At 45.2% G+C, this 24,616-nt stretch overlaps 1 pseudogene across 1 annotated transcript in view; it reads left to right on the forward strand.

Moving 5' to 3' along the window:
* The window catches only part of LOC310879396 (ephrin-A5b-like), a 94,210-nt pseudogene that overhangs the window by 55,263 nt on the left and 14,331 nt on the right, over nt 1-24,616 (forward strand). The window contains exon 2 of the transcript XR_014571106.1: nt 21,864-22,157. The product of XR_014571106.1 is annotated as an ephrin-A5b-like (transcript). The remainder of the gene's footprint in view (nt 1-21,863; nt 22,158-24,616) is intronic.

The raw sequence follows: 24,616 nt of genomic DNA on the forward strand, positions 1-24,616 counted from the left end.
GCCGTCCAGCAGCGTTTCTTTTCTTTGTGTAATTGTGTTCGGAACATTCGAATGCTTGCCGCGTTGCATATAGAGCACTGTGTAATAGGAAAGTTGGCCTTCACGTAATTCACACGAGACGTACGCACGGTGCATGAACAGTATGTACTCGCTTCATCGGTGAGCTCAGAGCAACAGGAACAGCCGTACTGCGGCAGCCAGTGTCTCTCTCTCAGGAAGAGGGTCATGTTTTTACTTTTTTAACGACCCAAAGCCTATATAATTTGTTGCCCGGGGTGTTCCCCAGGGGTCTATTCTAGGCCCTCTACCCCCCCTCCCCATACCAAATCTCTTCGATTAAAGATTGCTGATCCTAGAAGACCTTGGGCTGTGTTGTTATGACCTTATAGATCTGGTATTGTTGCAAATGTTTGTCTGTTATGATATACCCAGGAAAGGGATATGCTAGGGTTCATGTTGTTTTTTTCTAAGGGTCACTAAACTATACATTTGTTTTAGGCCTAACATTCCATTAGCAGTCATAACACTGAGCAGCCTTCTGCCTCTGAAACGTTGTTGAGAAGTATTCTCCGGTGGGGATGTCACTGGGGTGAAATCTGTGAAAACTACACCTTTTTCTCTCACGCCATCATTTTATGACCAAGGTTCCCTATGGAGACACAAATAGTCAACTTTGTGTGTCCATAGGGAACCAACCACTGCTAGTTATCCAATTATTGGCTTAGGAATGCGACAAAAACGAAACGAATATCCATGAATTCAAGTCTCTATGGTGTGAGTATTGGATGGAAAGTGGTCAGGTGGGTGAGCCGCGAATGCAAAGTGAGCCCTGGTCCAGAGAAGGTGGAAAACCAGTGGTTCCCAAACACTGGACGCACCATTTTATGGGTCACGGGCACATTTTTCTCCCCTTTATTTATTTGTTTTTATGAAATGAAAATCTAAAAACATCCCCCAAAAAGCAAAATAAATATCTAATAATAAAAAAAAACTTCAAAACTCCCCAAAGTTATTTCATGAATAAATAAATCTAAGAAAAATCTAAGAAATTACATAGTAAAATGTAATGTTTAAGAAGTAGTGAAAATAAAATAGTCTATCTATTATTGTGAGCTTGTAGATCTGCCGTTTTCACTAGTTCTGGACAAACTTAATTTCGTTTTTGGGTCTTGAGCTAAAACGTTTGAGAACCACTGATCTAAACCGGCAGGTCGGTGTAAGTAAGCAAGCAGCCCATGCATGGGAACCAACGCTTCCCGACTGAGGTGCCATGTAGCCCATTATAGCTCCGGAGTCTATCTCCTGTTTCTGTAGCGTGAGGCAGCTTCATGTACAAGTACAGTAGACCCCCTGGATTATATCTCCTGTTTCTGTAGCGTGAGGCAGCTCGATGTACAGTACAGTACAGTACCCTGGACATGACACCGGTACATTACGTCACAGTGACTTACCCCCGATCCATCCCTTGATGCGGAGGAGTGCCAAGCAAGGGAGGCTTTAGGGTACCATTTTGTTTTATGGTCATTGGCATGACTATATGATCATTGGTAATATGACTCGGCCAGGGATTGAACCCACAACCTCCCTAGTCTCGGGGGGCGACCCACTCTTAACCGCAAGGCCACGGATGTGGTCAACGTACAAGAACATAAAAAAGGCAAAGTAACTCAAAGTGCTATTGGAAAAGCAATGATACAATCACCCCAGCGCTGGCCGCTAGCCAGTCCATTATGCCGATGACACCATGTGACTTTGGCCCATATATTTTTACAACACCCCTCTAATGGTTATGGATGGAAATGATGGCACACATGATGATGGCACAGACACATAATGACCCCCCCCCACCCCAGCCTTCAGAACTGGGTGGGGGGGGGGGGGATAATGGCCGTCACATGGCATTTACGGGGCTTTTAGGATGGGAGGGTGAGGTCAGTAATGCATGGGGGGAGGGTGGGGGGGGGGTCAGTGAAAGGATGAGGCGAACGAAGGAGAGGCGAGAGACGGGGCTAGGGTGTAAGAGGAGCAAGAGGAGAAGGGGTCAAAATGCCAGGTATGGATGGCCCCATCATGGCCCCCACACTGTAGGACGCTCGGCTTTGGATGCGAGCATTACAACCTTAATGGCAGAGGAGGGAGGGAAAGAGAGAGAGAGAGATACATAACAGCAAAAAAAATCCTTTGTGGTAATTCATCCATTTTGCAACTCGGAGAGTGCAAAGCGTCCTGTTTGGTCCCATTCTCACCACTCTGAGTTGAAATGAACACTGAGGATTTGACTGGAGAGATGTGTGCTCTGGGTCCACAGGGGGTACAGTAGATGACAGTGGTGGAAAGTAACTAAGTACATTTACTTAAGTATACTGTACAATTTTGAAGGAATATGTGCTGGAGTATTTCCAATACTTTGAATCCCAATAATACTGCATTTAAAAAAAAACTTTAGTTACTAGTTACTTGGTAGATTTTTATTATATTATTACAAAACATACAGTACATTAACCACTTCAGAAATATGCATTTTAAAATAGCCGATCTACAAGCTCACAAGAGCTTGAAGATCTGCTATTTTCAAAAGATATTCTTTTTATATATACATTTGAAAACTTGAAATGGGACATTCTGCATAATGAGTACTTTCTGCTTTTGGAACTTTAAATACATTTTGATGACAATACTTTTGTGCATTAATTCACACAAGCAAATTTAGAATTCCAGACCGTTTTACTTGTAACGGAGTACTTCTAAGTATTGATACTGTTTGCTTGAGTAAAAAGTAAAAACATGCGAGTAGTGTTTCCAACACTCCCCAGGGGGTAGATGAGAGCGGTAGAATGCATGGCTGTCATTCTCTAGTAGAGAGGGTATATTTATCCAGCCCACTGGGCCTCTAGCCCAACTGGTTTGGCCCACAGTGACTGACATTCATTCTAGAACTGTTTATATCATTCCATTTTTCCCCCCTTTCTCTTACTCTCTCTCTTTCACCTCTTCGTCCTTTTCACTCCTCCTCTTTTCCACTACATTTTCTTTATTTTCCTGTTTTGTTCCTGCCTTGCTTTATTTTACAGATATTCACCTCCTGCCTTATAGTACACTACTACTACTACTACTACTACTACAATATCCTACACAACTATACTACACTACAGTTAGTACAGTATATACCAGTGGTTTGGTCATAGTTTCAAACTCACTTTGGGAATACCACAGCAGGTCTACTGTAGCTAAGAACTAGGGATATGTTTACTTTTTTGCCGATATTCTGATATTGTCCCACTCCTATAATATCCGGCACCGATATTATCAACCGATATCAAGTCAAAAGCCTACTTTCCCTAGTGGATAGACTCTGAGCCCCCCACCAAACGTATAAAATGCACTTTTTGGACAAAATAAAATATTTCAGGAAAATAAATCTTATCAATGGGATTTTGTAGAGGGCGCAGTGGAGTCAAATATCTTTTCTTCTGTTGAAAAAATGTAATCTGTCCAAAAAGTGCATTTTATACGTGTGGTGGGAGCTCAGAGTGTGTCCACTAGGGAAACCATCTTTATATTGGTGAGTAGCGAAATCGTCAAGGAATCAAGGAAGTGGAGAGTAACATAGACTTAAGGAGACGTCCTTAAGAAGGCTATGGACCAGAGCTATCGGACATCCCTAGTACTAATAACAGTGTTACTGCATTGACAGTCAGACAGACAGACAGACCTTAGCGATTGGCGCACTGCAGTCAGCATGGTAGCATTGAGAGACAGACAGACTGCAGTCAGGACAGCAGGGGATAACATTGCCACTCCAATAACAATTACATGAAGTGTTGTGTTAAATGAGGTGGCACCGCGCGCGGTTCAGCGGACGAGTCTAATCAGTGCAGTCTGCTCCTCCGCTAAAACACTGATAATGACAGGCGGATTCACCTGCCAGACTATGATGCCCAGTTTAACCACACACACACACACACACACACACACACACACACGCACAGCTGCACTGGAACGGGGACGCACACATACAGACCCAGCAGATGAAAAGCATTATGATGGCACTATGCCCAAGCTTTAGAGCGCGTACACACACAGACACACACACACACACACAAACTTGTTTGTATAGCAGGCTATACAAACAAGAACTTCCCCAGTCTGAACGATCAGACTGGGGAAAAAAACGAAACAAACGCCAGAAAACCAAACTGACCCGTTACGGGTCTGTTTGGTTCCGTCCTCGGAGTTAGGTTAAAACCGAGGACTTTTTTTTTGTCTCATCCCCACCACCTCTCCCCAACAGTGAAATTGTCAGAAGAAGAAGAGATACAGATCTGTATCACTTCTCTGTCCGTTTGGCAGCATCTCGAGACAAAGAGACGTCTGCGTGGTTTTATTCTTTTTTTTCTCCGGACGGGGATGGAAACCGGCCTGCTGTGAGGCCATCTATCAACAGAGGCTCTGTCTCTTCCTTTATAGCCCACTCCATCATCACACAGACACAGTAAATCCTTCCACAAACGGACGTGCAGGCAGCCTGGGTGACATGTGGTTCCTATCTACGCTCTTTCATACAAACTGGCCCAGATTCAGTCGGGGCGAGGCTACTCGAGGTGTTGTAGGGCCCGCTGCGGGGACTTAGCTGACCTGTTGCATCGATTGTGAAGGGCTTTTAGAGCGAGCAAACGATAGTAGCTGGATCAGACCAAACAAATAATTACAAAGAAGAAAAACAACAAAAAAAGTGTTGTTCTTCTTTCTAATTCTTTGTTTGGCCCAAAAAAATTGTTTGTCATGATTTGTCACAACTCGAGTTGGCTTTGTCTTTAAATAAATACTTTTTGGCCCAGGCCGTAGCGTAACGGTCTGGGCACCGGACTGGTGATCCAGTCGCGGTGTGCCGCGGGTTCGACTCCCGGACCCGACACGGCCTTTACCGCATGTCATCCCCCCATCTCTCTCCCGTTTCCTGTCAGCCTACTATCTGTCCCTTAAAAAAATCAATAAAAAGGCGTAAGCCGCAAAAAAAATATCTTAAAAAATAAATACTTTTTGAAATGTCTATGGGAAAAATGCATTGGGATTTTTTTTCCTGGGCCTTTCGTCATGAAAGGGGGCGGGACTGCGACGCTCTATAGCTGTTCTCCAACATACCAGAATTTGCATCTGCCTTGAAAAAACCCTCTATATTCATGTGTATTTGCACAGAGTGAGGGCTCCGCCACTTGACTTCATCTTCCTCTAATCAGCTGCTGCAGCACAATGTGAGAGCAGCTGGCATCTTGGCTAAAAAGGTCCATCCATGCTGTGTGTTTGGTTGCTTTGGTCTGGTAGGTCTTGGCACTTTGTATCGGACCAGATTTGACTTTTCTGCTCCTCCGGTCTTTTGTGTGCGTGCGTGTATGTGTGCGTGTGTGCGCATGCGCATGCATGTGTGTGTCTGTGTGTCATGATGAGTTGCAATTTGTATGACTTTCGGCTTGACTTGGTGACTTTTGGCTTGACGTTCGGTTCGGCTTGACGTGCACAATTTTGGGAACGCCAAGAGCGCCTTGTAAGCGGGTGGATGGGTAATTTTCCAAATGGCCACGGTCAACTAAGTATATGCTAGGGTTTAAGTGCTTAAGTGGATAAGTTGTTGATACAATTCATTGAAGTGTGCTCCATTCAGAGAGCACCACATTATGCACTTCTATCTGCCACTGAAGGTGTGAATGAAGCTGCCTTGTGGCAGTAAGTGTACTGGAAATGAAGTGTACTGCCTTACTGTGGCAGTAAGTGTGCTGGAAATGTGTGAATGTGAAGTATTCACACATTTCGCTCCCCCTCGGGACAGCGACGATACTACGCGGTATCGTTAATTATTCTAATCCGCGTACTTCTCCCACCGCCGGTGTTTGCCGACCTGAGATAGTTGTGGGTGCACCGTGTGCACTGTGGCCGAGCTGATGGAAAGGGCTTTGACAGACATTCCATGTCAAGGGGGGAGGGGGTGGATATAGGGGTGTCAGGGGCGAGGAGAGGAGAGGGGCCCCGATGGGGGGTGGGGGTGATTGGGTGAGATTGAGTGGACCAGGTGGTGGTAGAGCTTGGCAGTGGCATGCAGGGCACTCGGAGGGCACTCTATGTTTAGCCCCTAACATGATGTTACATGTGCTGTTTGCTCTACTGCTGTTTGGGGAATGGGGAAGGGGACCGAATTGTCTCTCTGCTCTCAGTGGCGCCCCTCTCTCTCACCCCCCCCACTGCCCCCCCCTCTCTTCCCCCAAATCCCTCAGTCACTCACAGCCGTTTGCAATCAGAAACAGACGCACGCATGCGTGCCGTGCACACACAACCACACGCACGCTCATGCACACACATGCGCTCAGATTCATACAGTCATGCAGACACATAGACACCAGTTCATCCATGGTACTTATGGGACATCTAAGCCATGGCTGTTCTATCTTTTCCCCCTCCTTTCATCTCTTTCTCGCCCTCTTTTCTTTACCCACATCTGTTTGTTTCAAAAGGTCTTTCTCTCACCATTTCCTTTTTTTTCTTCCAATTCCCCTCTTTCTCTCTCTCTCTCTCTCTGTCTCTCTCTCTCTCTCTCTCTGTCTCTCTGTCTCTCTGTCTCTCTGTCTCTGTCTCTGTCTCTGAACCTCGAGCACAACAAATATCCCAGGCATGACTTTTGGCATGAATTTTACCATCTCCCCACAGAGCGCCTATTAGTCAACCACGTCAATTCCAGCTCACTTTGATGTGTGCGAGACCTCACTGGTGGAGAAGACGTGGTCTGTGTGCTGCATGGTTCGAGGGGGGGAGGGTGTGGGTGGCTGCATGTGGATATATAATGTGTACACATGTTTAATGTTCGCGCGCGTGTGTGCATGTGAGTGTGTGTGTGACTAGTCTTTCTGTAGAATGAGCGTGTGTCACTTTGTACTAGAGCCAAATATGTTTTGTTAAAGGCGTTTTTTTGTTGTGGCATATTTTATTTGTCAAGCTTGGGAGAGAAGACGGAACACTCTGTATAACGATGGGCTGTAATTTCATGTATTATATGAATATACTGTAAAACACGCTATAAAAAGTGTAAAAATCTCATAAACCCACGAGGGTTGGGCACTTTGTATGCAGCACCCGAAAATAGCAGAATCAATCACTACAATCTACAAGCTCGCAACACGTCCTCACAAGTATATAGTGATAAACGTGTGTGTGTGTGTGCGAGCGTGTGTGTATATGTGCGAGGTGTTCAGCCTTGTCATATAGGCGAGTGATTGACTCCAGACTTTGCAGGCTCCTCACTCACCCCCCCCCCCCATCGGTATTGGGTTCAGAGTGTGTTGGGCCCAGGGCAGGCTGGGGGGTTACCGGGGGGGGGGTCCCGGGGGGGCAGTAAAGTGATAGGGGCAGCGCAGGGGGTTCAAGTCACCCCTGGGGAGAGGGGAGGTTAGAGGTGAGAGTCTCCGCCCGCCTTGCCCAAGAGGAGAGCTATAGGGTCACGTTCTAGTCAAAACACACTGCTGCAGGTTACTTTTGGACCCTTTTGTCGTCCAGAACTCACACCTCTACTTAGCATGCTGTGGTACATAATGGTGGGGACGGGTTCTGTTCTGTTCTGTGGCCGTGCATGTGTAGGCAGGGTTCCATTTGTAAAAGGCAAAACACAGGATGGCAAATGTACAGTTACAGAGGTAGTTTTGAATAATACGTTTTAAAAATAAAGTATCCGAAAAGATTTTAAGAATGTTGTAGCCTACATTCTACTAATTGTGACAAAACGGGGACGCCAGGGTTAATGTGTCTAGCATGATACTTTTTTCTCCCCCATTGAAATGTTTAATTGTGATATTAGCAAACAGAAATATAACATATCAGACTACGTAAGGAAGTGCATGCATTTAATTCAGGGATGAAATGAAACGTATCCCCACCGGCCATATAATTAGATATGAATGAACAGCAGAAGCAACACCCCCCCCCCCTCCCCTGCATGTACGCAGGTGTCTTTAGAGTGAGTAGTGGGTAAAATAAACAAGAGCAAGCAAGGTGGTCGGAGGACAGACTTGATGTTTCCCCAGCCGAAACAGACGTGTAGTATTCACGTTGCCCATCTTATCTGAGAGCTTCTCTTCCTCTTCCCTCTCGGCAGCAGCAGCTACCGAAATGCAATGGGTGTGTGTGTGTGTGACCCCCCCCCGGGGTCAGTCGTATCACCTGGCCCAGACACTGACCAAACACTGAGGGGCCTGGGCTGAATAATGGACTGTCAGTGACCCCTGACCCCGGCGCACTGAGCCCAGGTCTTCTAGGTGTCAATATCAGGCGGCCATCTCGGAGTGGCCTGTCTCACGGTTGACAGCCGGGAGAATTCAATCACCATGGAACCACTTCAGATCGATTCTGCCGTTACAGAGTTCAGTGTCTGCACGTTTCTTTTTGGATGACCGACATATATTGTCTTAAAAACAATTAACTACTTGTTTTTTGTTTAGATTTTCAGCCTGGTTCATTAAGTCGAGTCAATTTAAACCGTATACAGTCCATTTCATGCAGGTGCAAACTTAACAAAATTAACCAAAGTAGCAAAAATATAACCTGCCATCTACGTGTACAGAAACAAAAAAAATATTAATAATAATTCAAAACCACCGTAAAAGTGCACCTGTTGATTTACAGAAGTCTTGCAGTTTGCCACCAGAGGGTAAAGCCCTGTGTTATCCTTTTTAGGATAAACACATTCACTGATTTCATTAATCAATACCTGTACGGTACAGCATTAATTACATTAATGTATGCATGAAATAATAAATATGCATAGATGCTAGATAGATAGACCGATTCATTTATATTTAATTATAGATCTAACCAAACGACCGCAGCTCCATAGCGCCATGATTCGGTCATCACTAGTCAGCATGTATAGATTAATTGACCGGTCTGTTCAGGCGACTACAGATGGATTTGGCCTGGTCTGTACACTTGCTGCTGCAGGTGTCGAGAGGGACATTTTTAGTGGGGGTATTTTGACGGCGACAGGTTAGGCCCCCCAGGAGTTATGTTGCGTGTGTGTGTGTGTGTGCATGCTTGTGTACGAGTCGGTATGTACACAGTAAAATCCTCTGTGTTAATTTAACTCTGAGAGAGTGTACAAATGGAAACAATCGGACCCTTACGGGTCCATTTGTTACCACTTGCACGCTCTCAGAGTTAAGTACCCCCCGCCCCTCCCCGAGGTATGAGGACCACCACGTACGAAAAGCGACACCTCTTATGTCGCAACAACACGGCACACAAGCAAAAGTGTTAACTCTGTATACGTGTAAAAGATTGACTGTTTTTATAGGTCAGAGTTAAATTAACACCCGGTGCTATTTTCTTTCCTTCCCCCTGTAGTTGCATTATCATTTAAGCTGCTGCCTTTGGTGATCTGTGTTGGGGGGGGGTTAGGTGGGGGAGTTTATGGTCTGGCCTGTCAGCCACCCCGTGGTTTAACTCACGCTGGATGAGGATACCCTGCTGTCTGTGTGTGTCTGAGCTGACCCGGTGTGTCAAGAGACGGACGGGCTCTCTCCTTTCAAACGCTTCCCAACAACATTCTGCACTGATGATCGCTGTAAAACAATGCATCTTTTTGTTAATTATTAAAGGAAGGGTAGGGGATTTTCTTTGGTTAAACTAAGTGTTAAATAGCTCTATATTGTGATGGTACTCATTGCTGTAGAGTGTTTGTTCAGTAACAGGAGTCTCCATGTCTCCCCAGCTTTTTGTTAAACAGAAAATGCATTTTTGGATACCAATTGTATCCAATCAGGATAGAGAACTCAGTCACTCAGGGTACAGATTAAACAACTGGAATTGTAGATGATGACACAGAGAAATGAGCAGACAACATTGGAACTGAAACAAAATGATAAATGGCTATTTTCTCCTGATTGGCTGACATTTTGTCAGCTACAGTTGTATAAACATTTATTTTCCGTGTATTAAAGTGCTAGAGACTCCTGTTACTGAACAAACAAACACTATAGCGATAATGAGTACCACAGACGAAAAACTGTCTAGTCCAAATTTCATTCTGACCCCTCCACGAAAAGGCCTCGTTGTCCTGAACCCGTATCTATCATTTATACATTATGGATCATTAGTGTGGACTTAGACAGTTTTTTGTCTGTGGCATCAGGATATAGTGATTTAACATTAGTTTTAACCCAAAAATATCACTCATCCTACCTTTAACCACTTCATAGCACTCGGTGGCGCGCTATGAGCTTGTAGATCTGCTATTTTTCAATAGCTATATTATAACATAATGCTAACACCAAAAGGGGTTCCCGCCCAAAATGGGTTAAACCACTTTTAAGCGGGGCAGTGGGGGCTGCTTTTAGCCATAGCATTATCGTTACAGAAACCTCATTAAGCCCAAAACTGCTAAAATTGCAGATCTACAAGATCCAAATGTGCCACAATTGAGCTTGTAGATCGGCAATTGTTTGCTACTTGTGTGTGGCACACTGGCACTGTAGTAAGACGAAGTAGGGCATTCATTTAAGTTGGAATATGGAGGTCCATTGTTTCTGCCTGACAGCACCGATATACGAACCAACAAACGGATGAATGAAAGGTTTATTTGCTCAGGGTCTATTTGTCTGTCTGTCCGTCCGTCTTAGTCTCTCACCCACTCTTCTCTCTCTCTCTCTCCTCTCTCTCTCTCTCTCTCTCTCTCTCTCTCTCTCTCTCTCTCTCTCAATCTCTCTCTGCTCATAGTGTTTGAGGTTTCGTCCAACAAACAGCAGTGTGCTTTCAATCTGAAGCCCATTACTCACCTCCCCCTCCTTTGTTCCCCCAAACAGAAAGAGAGAAAGAGAAGAAAAGAACTGAAGAGAATTGTCTATATTTTACAGCCTTCTTTTTCCCATCTCCTCCTGCTGTCAACGCCCAGTCTGTCTGAACACTTGGCAGATACATTATGTGTTTAACTGGTGTGTATGTAGTGTGTGCGCGCGCACGTGTGCATCTGTGTGCACGTCAGTGCAACTTGCACTGATGTACACGCAAACGCGCAGATACACACACACACTCTCTCTGTGCGTGTGTGTGTGTGTGTGTGTGTGTGTGTGCGCGTGCGTGTATGAACAGATGAGCAGATGTGTGTATATAATTAGCCAACAAGGTAATGATGGCTTTAGCGTGGCTGTATGTGGGACAGCTTCCCAGAGGCAGAGTCTAGTGAATGATGGGACAGGTGGAGGCAGCTAGGGGAGTACACAGTCCTCCCATCCCATCCCTGGAGGCAGCTAGGGGAGTACACAGTCCTCCCATCCCATCCTATCCCTGGTGGAGGCAGCTAGGGGAGTACACAGTCCTCCCATGCCATCCCATCCTTGGAGGCAGCTAGGGGAGTACACGGTCCTCCCATCCCATCCCATCCCTGGTGGAGGCAGCTAGGGGAGTACACAGTCCTCCCATGCCATCCCTGGTGGAGGCAGCTAGGGGAGTACACAGTCCTCCCATGCCATCCCATCCCTGGAGGCAGCTAGGGGAGTAGACAGTCCTCCCATGACATCCCATCCTTGGAGGCAGCTAGGGGAGTACACGGTCCTCCCATCCCATCCCATCCCTGGTGGAGGCAGCTAGGGGAGTACACAGTCCTCCCATGCCATCCCTGGTGGAGGCAGCTAGGGGAGTACACAGTCCTCCCATGCCATCCCATCCCTGGTGGCAGCTAGGGGAGTAGACAGTCCTCCCATGCCATGCCATCCCTGGTGGAGGCAGCTAGGGGAGTAGACAGTCCTCCCATGCCATGCCATCCCTGGAGGCAGCTAGGGGAGTAGACAGTCCTCCCATGACATCCCATCCCTGCAGGCAGTGGTGGAAATAGTACTCACATTTTGAGTAAAACTTTAGTAAAAGTATCAATACTGCAATGTAGAAATACTCCGTTACGAGTTAATGTCCAGAATTCAAAAATGCACTTGGGTACAAACATAGTGGTATCAAGATGTACTTCTCGTACCCAAAGTACTCGATATGAAGAATGTCCCGTTTCAAGTTTTCCAATGTAGAAAAAACGTTTGAAAATAGCAGATCTACAAGCTCACAATGCTTAATTGATTATTATTACAAAACATACATTAACCACTCCATTCTACTATATTCAAATGGCCAAAATGAAGTGGTTAATGTATGTTTTGTAATAATAATGAAAATCTACAAAGTAACTAATAAATAAAGTTTTCAAATCCATGTAGTGGATTAAAAGTACGATATCTGGATCCAAGATGTAGTGGAGTAGAAGTATTGGAAATTGGGAATACTCAAGTAAGTAAAGTAAACTGCACACAGATATCTGCTAACATCACTGCCCCGGGACAAATGACCATTACCCTTTGCCCCCGCAAAAGAACCCCCCCCCCCCGATCAGGGCTTTCCCAAATTCCCCCCATGCCACCATGAACCCCCAAACAGCTATAGCCTCCGGCCCCTGATTGTGAAATGGCTTTTGACAAAAAGAAGAAAAAAATGAGAAACTGGCCAATTTAGACTAGGTTGGTATGTGTCCGTGAGCCTGTAGATCTTCTATTTTTGCTACTTTTCTTTCTTCTACTGACTATTTTAGATGTAGTAAATGTATATTCCTGTATGTTGTGATTTGTTTTATTTCTAAGTGGCCTCCCTTGCGCCCCCTGGCGGCCCCCCTATTGCAGTGGTTCTCAAACCCCCACATTGATATGCATTTGGCCATGTTCCCCCATCTGAAAAGATTCTGTGCCAATAAGGGAACAACAAAATGTTTCATAAATATAACGACTCACGTAGGCGTGATATAATCACAAAAAACCTCAATTGTATTATTGCTAAAATTATGTTAGGCGGAATAAAGCACTTGGTGAACGTTAATTGAATTGTATTACAGTGGCACTACACAGTAATGGCCTCTGAAAATAAAATTAAAGAAGAAGCATCGAGGCATGTACACCGTACAATCTGTGTTGAGTGTACAAATGTGTATGAGGGTGGAAAAAAACATACCGTCCCCACTTAAACCACTGTTTCCTTTTTGTTTGACTGTACAGTACACTGTACACTGTCCAGCCTTCTTTGCTCTCGTTACCCTGTAGTTTGGAATGTAGTATTAGTTAGGTGGGATGCGTCATGTGGTCGTGTGTTGTGTTATAGACGGTGCAGGATGCGTCATGTGGTCGTGTGTTGTTGTGTTATAGATGGTGCAGGATGCTTCATGTGGTCGTGTGTTGTTGTGTTATAGACGGTGCAGGATGCGTCATGTGGTCGTGTGTTGTTGTGTTATAGATGGTGCAGGATGCTTCATGTGGTCGTGTGTTGTTGTGTTATAGACGGTGCAGGATGCGTCATGTGGTCGTGTGTTGTTGTGTTATAGATGGTGCAGGATGCGTCATGTGGTCGTGTGTTGTTGTGTTATAGACGGTGCAGGATGCGTCATGTGGTCGTGTGTTGTTGTGTTATAGATGGTGCAGGATGCTTCATGTGGTCGTGTGTTGTTGTGTTATAGACGGTGCAGGATGCTTCATGTGGTCGTGTGTTGTGTTATAGATGGTGCAGGATGCTTCATGTGGTCGTGTGTTGTTGTGTTATAGATGGTGCAGGATGCTTCATGTGGTCGTGTGTTGTTGTGTTATAGACGGTGCAGGATGCGTCATGTGGTCGTGTGTTGTTGTGTTATAGACGGTGCAGGATGCGTCATGTGGTCGTGTGTTGTTGTGTTATAGACGGTGCAGGATGCGTCATGTGGTCGTGTGTTGTTGTTGTTATAGACGGTGCAGGATGGCGGAATAAAGCACTTGGTGAACGTTAATTGAATTGTATTACAGTGGCACTACACAGTAATGGCCTCTGAAAATAAAATTAAAGAAGAAGCATCGAGGCATGTACACCGTACAATCTGTGTTGAGTGTACAAATGTGTATGAGGGTGGAAAAAAACATACCGTCCCCACTTAAACCACTGTTTCCTTTTTGTTTGACTGTACAGTACACTGTACACTGTCCAGCCTTCTTTGCTCTCGTTACCCTGTAGTTTGGAATGTAGTATTAGTTAGGTGGGATGCGTCATGTGGTCGTGTGTTGTGTTATAAACGGTGCAGGATGCGTCATGTGGTCGTGTGTTGTTGTGTTATAGATGGTGCAGGATGCTTCATGTGGTCGTGTGTTGTTGTGTTATAGACGGTGCAGGATGCGTCATGTGGTCGTGTGTTGTTGTGTTATAGATGGTGCAGGATGCTTCATGTGGTCGTGTGTTGTTGTGTTATAGACGGTGCAGGATGCTTCATGTGGTCGTGTGTTGTGTTATAGATGGTGCAGGATGCTTCATGTGGTCGTGTGTTGTTGTGTTATAGATGGTGCAGGATGCTTCATGTGGTCGTGTGTTGTTGTGTTATAGACGGTGCAGGATGCGTCATGTGGTCGTGTGTTGTTGTGTTATAGATGGTGCAGGATGCGTCATGTGGTCGTGTGTTGTTGTGTTATAGACGGTGCAGGATGCGTCATGTGGTCGTGTGTTGTTGTGTTATAGACGGTGCAGGATGCGTCATGTGGTCGTGTGTTGTTGTGTTATAGACGGTGCAGGATGCGTCATGTGGTCGTGTGTTGTTGTTGTTATAGACGGTGCAGGATGCTTCATGTGGTCGTGTGTTGTTGTGTTATAGACGGTGCAGGATGCTTCATGTGGTCGTGTGTTGTTGTGTTATAGACGGTGCAGGATGCGTCATGTGGTCGTGTGTTGTTGTGTTATAGACGGTGCAGGATGCGTCATGTGGTCGTGTGTTGTTGTGTTATAGATGGTGCAGGATGCTTCATGTGGACGTGTGTTGTTGTGTTATAGATGGTGCAGGATGCTTCATGTGGACGTGTGTTGTTGTGTTATAGATGGTGCAGGATGCGTCATGTGGTCGTGTGTTGTTGTGTTATAGACGGTGCAGGATGCGTCATGTGGTCGTGTGTTGTTGTTGTTATAGACGGTGCAGGATGCTTCATGTGGACGTCTGAAGTGAAAGTGTCTTCTCTGTTCTCTGCCTCATTGTGTGTTGTGCAACGTTGGGAAGCTGGCCTGCGTTTGACCTAACTGTAATCATGAGTTTGAGAAAACACTGAGTGAGGACAGCTCTCTCTCTCTCTCTCTCTCTCTCTCTCTCCTTTCCTTCCTAATTCCCACAGTACCTGTAGGCGACAGAGAGAAACAGAACAGATGGTGGGGGGGGGGGGGGGGGGGGGGGGTTTAAGGAAGGGAAACAAGAGGACAGAGGGAATTGTAAGGGGGAGATTATGAAAAGAAAAAAGCAGTGTACTTTTGTTTCCGAGTCCCCGTCCCTGGATTCATCGATAAGCCCTCTCTAACTGGCTGTGAGTAATTTAGCCAATCAAGCGTCATTAATCCCCACAGACAAATAGAATTAGGATTTGATGGTTGTCGTTTCCAATTTGTAGCCCGTTACTCGCTCATTAACGTAGCTGACATATTGACCTCCTGAACAGTGGTGGAAAGAAAGTAACTTAGTACATGTACTCAAATACATGTACTAAGTTACTTTGCACCTTAAGTGCAATTTCTACTACACCTCAGAAGCGAATATTGCACTTTTATTCCGCTACAAAAACTTTAGTTACTATTTACTTTGTAGATTTGTATTATTATTATACACAAAATGTACATTAACCACTTCTGTGTAATGAGTACTTTGATGCCAATACTATTGCACTTTTACAGTACATTTTGAATACTGGAGTAGTTAGAGTTGTTACAGAGTAGGCTATTTCTACACTGATATTGATACTTTTACTTCAGTAACACAGTCTAATGATGAAGTATAAATCTGAATTAAGCCAGTCTTTCTTTTTTTTGCCTCCCACTGTTGAATAATTGCACCTTCAACGAGATTCAATGCCATGACATTGTGCTGCACTCTGATGAAATGAAACACAACTGTTTTGTGGCCTTGATGAGCGTGCTGAAATCTTAATGACTCTCCTGAATCGCTTTAAAAAGTACAAAGCCATTTCGGGGAAATGATTGAAAGATCCTATCTGCAGTGAAATGGAGAAATCTCTATATACCAAAGATTTATTTGTGTGTGTGTGTGTGTGTGTGTGTGTGTGTGTGTGTGTGTGTGTGTGTGTGTGTGTGTGTGTGTGTGTGTGTGTGTGTGTGTGTGTGTGTGTGTGTGTGTGTGTGTGTGTGTGTGTGTGTGTGTGTGTGCGCTATACCTGTATGTTAGATCTCTGCAGAACTTAAAACAAAACCGTGTGTCATGAATCCTCTAGTCCATATTTCACACCTCCCAATATGTATTTCATCACCTCTCCATCGCCCAGCAGAACCCTTAGATCAGGAGTGCCCAAAAGGAGATCACAAAGGCTGTGCAGGTAGACCATATATATATATGGCATGCCCCTCCCTAAACATAATAAGTGGTCTGTCAGCTCCCTTCGCGGCTTCTATAGTATGCAATGCTTTGTCTTCAAGAGTGTTGCACGCAAGCGTCAGTAGTAGTGTTATAAAGTTATAAAAATATGCGAGGCATAGAACCCGAAAACATACAGAATGAGAGGAAGTCTTTTTTCCCTCCCACTACAGTATTTCTCATTCCAAGTGCGTTTTGTCTTACAGTATGTAATGTAATGCCAGTGCCCGATATTCTAAAACCCCTTAGGTATGATTGAAAATCATTTTTTTTGGGGGGGGGGACATTTTAAAAGCAGCTCTCAAGTCCAAAAAGTGTGGGCACCCCTGCTGCCTTAGATCCTCTGACACTAGTGGTCTCTTAACTGTTCCAAAGAAAAGAACAAAAAAAGATGCCTGGATGGAGAAGCAGCTTTGAACTATTTAGTGCCTAACCTTTGGAACGGCTACTTGCCATACGTAATAGGCAAAATTTAAACAAAGTTTGATTCGATTTCAGTTTTGTATCGAGCGCTTGGCCAGGATTTATGTGTACCACACACACACACACACACTACCTGTTTACTGCAATTCCCAACATCTGGCAGTCATTCACGCCATCATCACTTTTACAAGCCCCCCCCCCAATCCCCCCTGGTTGCACAACTACCATCAGAGTGGCGTTCATTACAAACTCCTCCTCCGTTTAATCCTTGCTAATCTTGAGGGTTAGTCCCGGGGCAGGGCTCAATTTGCTGGCGGGGTGAAATCCATGCCCTTGCTTTAGATATCACCCGCCTCTGGTCATTTAATTTTCATTTATCCCTGCCTTTTGGTCAGGCTGGATCCATACATGCATGTATTAATGGAAAATTTTGTTGGATATGTTTGAAATTTACGGTTTGATGTCGTCGCAATTGAACAATTTAATTCAAGCACTTTAGGCTTCAAGATTGGCTATGTTCCGCTACTTGTGCTGCGACAAAGTATGTAAGGTTTAAGTGGCTAACCACAAACCCCCGGCATCTGTATTCTAGGGGGAAAACCCTTAGCGGAAAAGCTGAGCGTCGCAAACGCATTTTTTGAAAGCTTGCAGATCAGCTGTTTTCACCAAAGATATAAAGTTTAATGTAAGAGCTGAAAACTGAAAAGACACTAGAATATAGAGTCCTGGGAAGGGATTAAGAAAACGACCCTCGCCTCCCTCTTCTTTTTTTTTTTTTTTTTTACAAATGGAACCGCTGATTGATGGCCAGAAGGCCGACATGCAGATAGGCACACAAGTTTAAACATGGTGTTAAAGGCTTAGCGAAAGAAAATGCCAAGAGAGAGAGAGAGAGAGAGAGAGCCGGACACACAAAGCAAAGGCCATAGCCCCGCAGCTCTGAATGCCTGCTGCTGGCCGAGGAAATGATATTGTGTCACTTATTATGGTATCTGTTGATTGGCTCCGAAAGACTGAGGCACTGACAGTCTGAGGCCATGCTGCGTCTGTCGTCCTCCGCCCCGGAGCCAAAAAGCTGCAGCAGCGGGGCAGAGAGAGAGAGCCTGAGAAAAGAGGAAGAAGGAAAACAAGGCCTTGGGTTTCATGTTTGACCACCACGCTATAATTAGAGAGAGAGAGAAAGACCGGGGGGGAAAAGATGAGAATTTTGGCTGACGACTACGCAGGGACACCCACACACTTTTGAACACACACTGTAATATCCACTCTGAGAGTCCTACACTAAACACACAACACACACACACTGTAATATCCACTCTGAGAGTGCACACACTAAACACACAACAACACACACACTGTAATATCCACTCTGAGAGTCTACACTAAACACACAACACACACACTGTAATATCCACTCTGAGAGTGTACACACTAAACACACACACTGTAATATCCACTCTGAGAGTGCACACACTAAACACACAACACACACACTGTAATATCCACTCTGAGAGTCTACACAAACACACAACCACACACACTGTAATATCCACTCTGAGAGTGTACACACTAAACACACACGACTGTAATATCACTCTGAGAGTGCACACACTAAAACACACAACACACGGACTGTAATATCCACTCTGAGAGTGCACACACTAAACACACAACACACGGACTGTAATTTCCACTCTGAGAGTGCACACACTAAACACACACACACACACACTGTAATATCCACTCTGAGAGTGTACACACTAACACACACACACACACTGTAAATCCACTCTGAGAGTACACACTAAACACACAACACACGGACTGTAATATCCTGCGAGTGTACAAATGAACCATTTGTACACTGTCGGAGTTAAATAAACACTGAGGTTTTCAACGTGCATCCACTCCCCCCCCCCCCCCCCCCCCACCCCACTCACTAACACACACACACACACACACACACGTACACACGCACACTTCTCACTCCTCTGTGGCCCCAGCAACACCCAGTAGGACCACCACTAATCCTGCAGCACATTTGCAATCCGTATAACGACAACCTGATACCCCCAGCAGGCCACAAAGAAAGCATGCACGAACACACACACACACAGTACACGCACGCACACCGGCCGCTATGCTCCTCAGGCCTCCTCCTCCTCAAGCCTTTGACTTGTACGTGTTAGCAACAACAGCTGTGCCACCACTTTGCCGCTGCTGTTCCGAGCTCTCTGACTGCTGGCCTGGGATCAGCTACGTTACACTAGCCAGCCTGTGGCTGTAGGCACAACATCTGATCCAGGATCAGCTACGTTACACTAGCCAGCCTGCGGCTGTAGGCACATCATCTGATCCAGGATCAGTGCTGGATCTGGGATGAGTGAGTCCTCCCACACGTTCAGACACATGCACGCACGCACACACACACACACACACACACACACACACACACACACACACACACACACACACGTTTGTACTACTATTATGTCATTGTATTGTATTTTTGTGAATGACACATTTTACCTCTAAAACAGCTCTTTTTTTTAACACTAATCCTAAAGATGAAAATAGCAGATATACAAGCTCACAACCGTTGTTGTGAGCTTGTAGATCTGCTATTTTTCGGTGCACACAACTAGTAATACATCAACCGTAACTCCAACAAGTGTTGTTGTTGAGGACCAGGGAAATTATGCTCTTATTTCTCAAATTATACTATATTTGTGGGGACATTTTGGCACTCACAAGTGTAGCACACACACACACACACACACACACACACACACACACAGATACAGAGACACATACACGGCGCTCCAGTGAGGTCACCCATATGGGATCATCGGAGCTCTACATGCTCAGACATGGTCCGCAGCATGTAGCATGTCTCCCGCCTCCCCGCCGCGTCGTGCCGACCCTCTCTCTCTCTCCCTCGCTGTGTCAATGAACAGGAGGTGGGAGTATGGCGGGGCATTGGAGATATCCGCAGCATGTCAGTGATACCGAAGCCGCGGGGCCATTAGAGGCTGCGGGGACGACGCATGCAGCCTCTAATATACCGCCCGTCCCCCGTATACCCAGCCCCAATCTGTCTCCGCTAAGAGCTTCACGAAATGCAGCCTTATATTGTTCGCTGTTGGGCAGACACCTTGTATGTACTCCATACTTCAGCTTAGAACCCCCCCCCCCCCCCGCAAATGTAGATATTCCTTTTTTACTGTTATGTTAATTTGTAATGTGTAATTTTGATCCCAATGACACCCAATTACTGAATGTCCAGGTTGTCTTCAGAATATATACAATTATACAAACACATAATTACAACACCATATATGGCATATTAGTAGTAGCCTACTAGGGGTCGCCAAATGTTTTATTTGCAAGGACCATAACTCGTACTTTTGGAATTGGTTAAGTGAATGGTGAACCAATGAAAAGGGTTAACAAGATCTTGTGACTGAACCCCACTGGACTCATTGGAACACTACAGGCTTTTTAATTCCTGATAAGTAATGGTTTTGGACATACGAGGTTTCCACACAAAGCGAGGGAAATGCAACCTTATATGGAGCCTATGGGATTATGTGTTTCCAATCACTCTCCCAGAATGAATACCTGGCATATCTTCGCCTTGTATTTTTTTTTCCCCGCCTCCCATCATCTCCTGACCACTCAGTTTACAGTAAACACCAGGCACAGAAAAGAAAAAAGAAAAAGCAGAGGCCTGAGAACGAGCCGTATTTTCCCAGACCTTAGAGAGATTCCATCGAGGGGCTCCTACATCAGCTTGTCATATTGGACTAATGAAAATCTCATTCTTCGAGGGATCCTCTCGAAAAGCTACTAACGGCACATGCTAACCAGGGGATTAGCCGCTGTAGCCGCTTGGGGACTTTAATTTCAGCGCCGGCATAAGTCACTACTGCCCCAGCGCGAACATTGATATATGGCTTAGTAGTCACGACTGGGGTGTGTGTGTGTCGTAAGAGATTTCGCGAGGGTGGGATCTGGTTGGGGGGGGGGGGGGGGGGGGGGGGGGGGGGGGGGGTGGGGGGGGGGGTGGGGGGGTCTCAGTCTCACGAGAGGAGCGATATGATTGAGAGTGACATGATGAGACCCTACCGTAAGCAAAAGCAGAGAGGAGCGGGAGCGGTACCCGTGATGTATCTTTCATTGATTGTGGCGTGTCTGTCTTCAATGTGTCCTGTCAGTCAAGGCACATCTGTTAGGTTTTTATGTAGCCCGGAGACAACGAACGGGGCCCTGGGCTGGTGCAACACCTTCTAGAAATCTAGAATGGTCCTTATGTCAGCGCAGCGGCTCTGGCATGAACTTGGGACTTACGAGAGTGAGAGTATAATGTAACATAATCGTGACCGTACGACGATGTATCGGCGTCAAAACATTAATGTCATTTGTGCCTGCGCCCTGTAAATAAAAGCCTTTAATTGTCCGACACGGTTCCGGTGACTTCCTTCCACTGCATAATGTAACGTTTTAGACGAGTAGAGCGGGTAGCTCTAGTAGCGGGTCAATGTCTGGTCTACGGTTTGAATCACGACTGGGTCTGTCACTCTGTCATCACGAAGGGCCCTGAGCGACCCTTTGCTGCTTGGTGTACAAATGGCAGGGGACTGATTGCGTTCAAGCACGTCACAATTGTGAATATTGTCGCTGTCACATTCATAGCAAAATATATCTGAGGATCAATTAGGGATGCCTGGTTGAAACTGCCATGATTTCCGGCCCGAGATGGCGATAAGTTTGACTGAATGAATGAATGTGAGGCGTGCAACTAGTACGAGGCCATAAAGCGTGTCACTTTCATATCGCTCCGCCTCCCTATTTTAGATTATGCGTCTGCGTTTTGCCGACGACAGCACACAAAACCATGCATCCATTGACTTGTTCACTGCAAACGGGAGAGCCTACGGGTCACTTATTCTGCTGCACTGGCGTCCTTCGTAATTGTGCAGCCTTACTGACAAGCACGCTTCTTGTTGTTTTGTCGTAACAGATTTTACCAGGGCGACTACCACATCGACGTGTGCATCAACGACTACCTGACGTCTACTGTCCGCACTACATGGAGCCGTCTGTCCCGGACGAGCGCGCCGAGCGCTACGTCCTCTACATGGTCAACTATGACGGCTACAGCTCCTGCGACCACACGGCCAAGGGCTTCAAGCGCTGGGAGTGCAACAGGCCACGCTCGCCCAACGGCCCGCTCAAGTTCTCAGAGAAGTTCAGCTCTTCACGCCCTTCTCCCTGGGCTTCGAGTTCCGCCCCGGCAGAGAGTACTACTACATATGTGAGTAGTAGTGTGCATGTTGGCAGAGAGTACTACTACATATGTGAGTAGTAGTGTGCATGTTGGCAGAGAGTACTACTACATATGTGAGTAGTGGTGTGCATGTGGCAGAGAGTACTACTACATATGTGAGTAGTAGTGTGCATGTTGGCAGAGAGTACTACTACATGTGTGAGTAGTAGTGTGCATGTTGGCAGAGAGTACTACTACATATGTGAGTAGTGGTGTGCATGTTGACAGAGAGTACTACTACATATGTGAGTAGTAGTGTGCATGTTGGCAGAGAGTACTACTACATATGTGAGTTTAGTATTTGTTTTTGTTTGTTTGTTTGTAGTCTTTTGAATACAATTAGTTTTTTTGTCATCTGAAATGTTTTACTCTAGTTTTAGTCAACTCTGCAATTGATTTTGTCGCCAATGTATTTTGGTGTACCTTGAATGGCGTGTAATTTTTACACTTTGTTTGCATGCTTAAAATTGCCGATCTACAAGCTCGCCATGCGTTGCAGCACGACGCGTTGTGAGCTTCTAGATCGGCTGTTTACAGCGCACAACACTGAGCGCAAACCAAACATAAAATGACTTGTCTTTTAGTTCTACTGGATCTCTTCTCCACTAGTCACTCCCTAACATTTTAGTCTAGTTTTTATTTGACTAAATTGTCAATATATTTAGTCTTACAGTAGTTTGTCGTTTTTAGCAGTTTTTATTTAGTTTTCGTCCGTGAAAAGGGTAGTCGACAAGCATTTACGTCAGTTTTAGTCTGCAAAATCAATGCACGATGTAGCAATACTTTGGCTTCTTACTTAACGGTACAGTACAGCTGTGCTGTATTCGTGGGTGAAGATAGAACAAGTGAAAGGGAAAAAAATCCCTCTAGGGTGTTCAAAGTTTATACAGTTGTACATAGTTACACGGCGGTTACTAAGACTTCTCTGCTGTCAGGAAAGCTTTATTTTCAAAGCACATGCAGTGTATACAGTATGTGAATACAACGGGAAAACAGCAAGACATTTAACTTATATATGGCTATGCCGTTATTAAAAAAAAGAGCTAATAAGAAGCCCATTCCATTCCTGGTATAAAAAGGAAAGAAAAAAAAGGGGATCTTTTTTTGTAAATCAGAACCAGAGCTTTGAGCTAATCTTCGACCGATCAAATCTAAACTAACTAGATCAAGAACACCACACACACATTCTTCATGAATTCGTCGGTTGAATAACACCATTGTGAGAGGCCAGCATAATGCAGATTTAAAGAGCATGTTTTGAATATAGGACCGCGCATAACGCGTCAGCATAAAAAAACAACATCAGCAGCATGGAACCGTTGGTGTTTTCACGTCCTCACATCACACCACACTTTGAAGATTTCAACCGTATGATTTGGGTACTACCGACTTCTGCTGCCAAAGCATTTAACCATGCAGGGGAAAACAACAGCAATGTAATGACTGATTTATACACTACTTATACGGGGCATGTTGCCCACCGGAAATAGCTGATGTACAAGCTCACAAGGACGTTGTGCCGAGACATGCAGAGAGCTTGTAGATCAGCTGTTTTGGCTGTGCGACACCGGCACGCAACTAAACTAAAGCACAAATCACCCTCGAGGACTTTTGTTTTGCAAGTCTCTGCAACGAGGGCTGAGGCAAAACACGAGCCGGAGGGAGAAGGAAGGCATCACACTAACTGTTGAGGTCTTTTGGCATTCTGGAGAGGGTGTTGTTGATTCTTTTTTCTTCTGCTCCTCGTGAGAAGCATCTGGTAAACAAGCCTCTGGGAAGCCGTGGTGTTTTTACAAACGAAGCCACTCTCTGCCCGGAGGGGACGAGGCTAAAGAACACACAGCGACACCGCACTCCTCCGCGCTACATTTAGCTGATTAATTTCTGTTCCGTAGAGACCCGAATGAGAGCAAAATGACAAGATACTCAGTGGTGGAAAACTTATCAAGAATACTGCAATGCTGTGGAAATACTCTTGAAAAGTCCTGAATTCAAAATGTACTGGAGTAAAAGTACAAAAGCATTGGCATATAAATGTACTTAAAGTACCAAAAGTAAAAGTACTCATTATAATTATATAATGTCTCATTTCAAGTTTTCAAATGTATAAAAATCTAGCAGATTAGCTAGCAGATAGCAGATTTCTCTCTCCAGCACCTCAAAGAACAGGAAAAAAAAACATTTTCAGGTAGTTTGCCAATTCCATACAATCTGGAAGAGTACCCATTTATCAGCTTCAATTTTATATTGTTCCAGTTTCAATTGTCTGCTGATTTCTCTGTGCCATCACTTGATTGGATAAAATTGGTATCTCTACCAATACATTTTCTGTGTTTTTTTCCTAAAGAGCTGGCTAGACAGGATAGACCCCTGTTACTGAACAAACGATTGCTCTTGTCTGTAGCAATGATTGCTTTCAGAATATACAGCTATTCAACAAGAAAATA

Source organism: Protomyctophum parallelum (genome assembly GCF_964188405.1).
Source record: "Protomyctophum parallelum genome assembly, chromosome: 21".
Taxonomy (NCBI): Eukaryota; Metazoa; Chordata; class Actinopteri; order Myctophiformes; family Myctophidae; genus Protomyctophum; species Protomyctophum parallelum.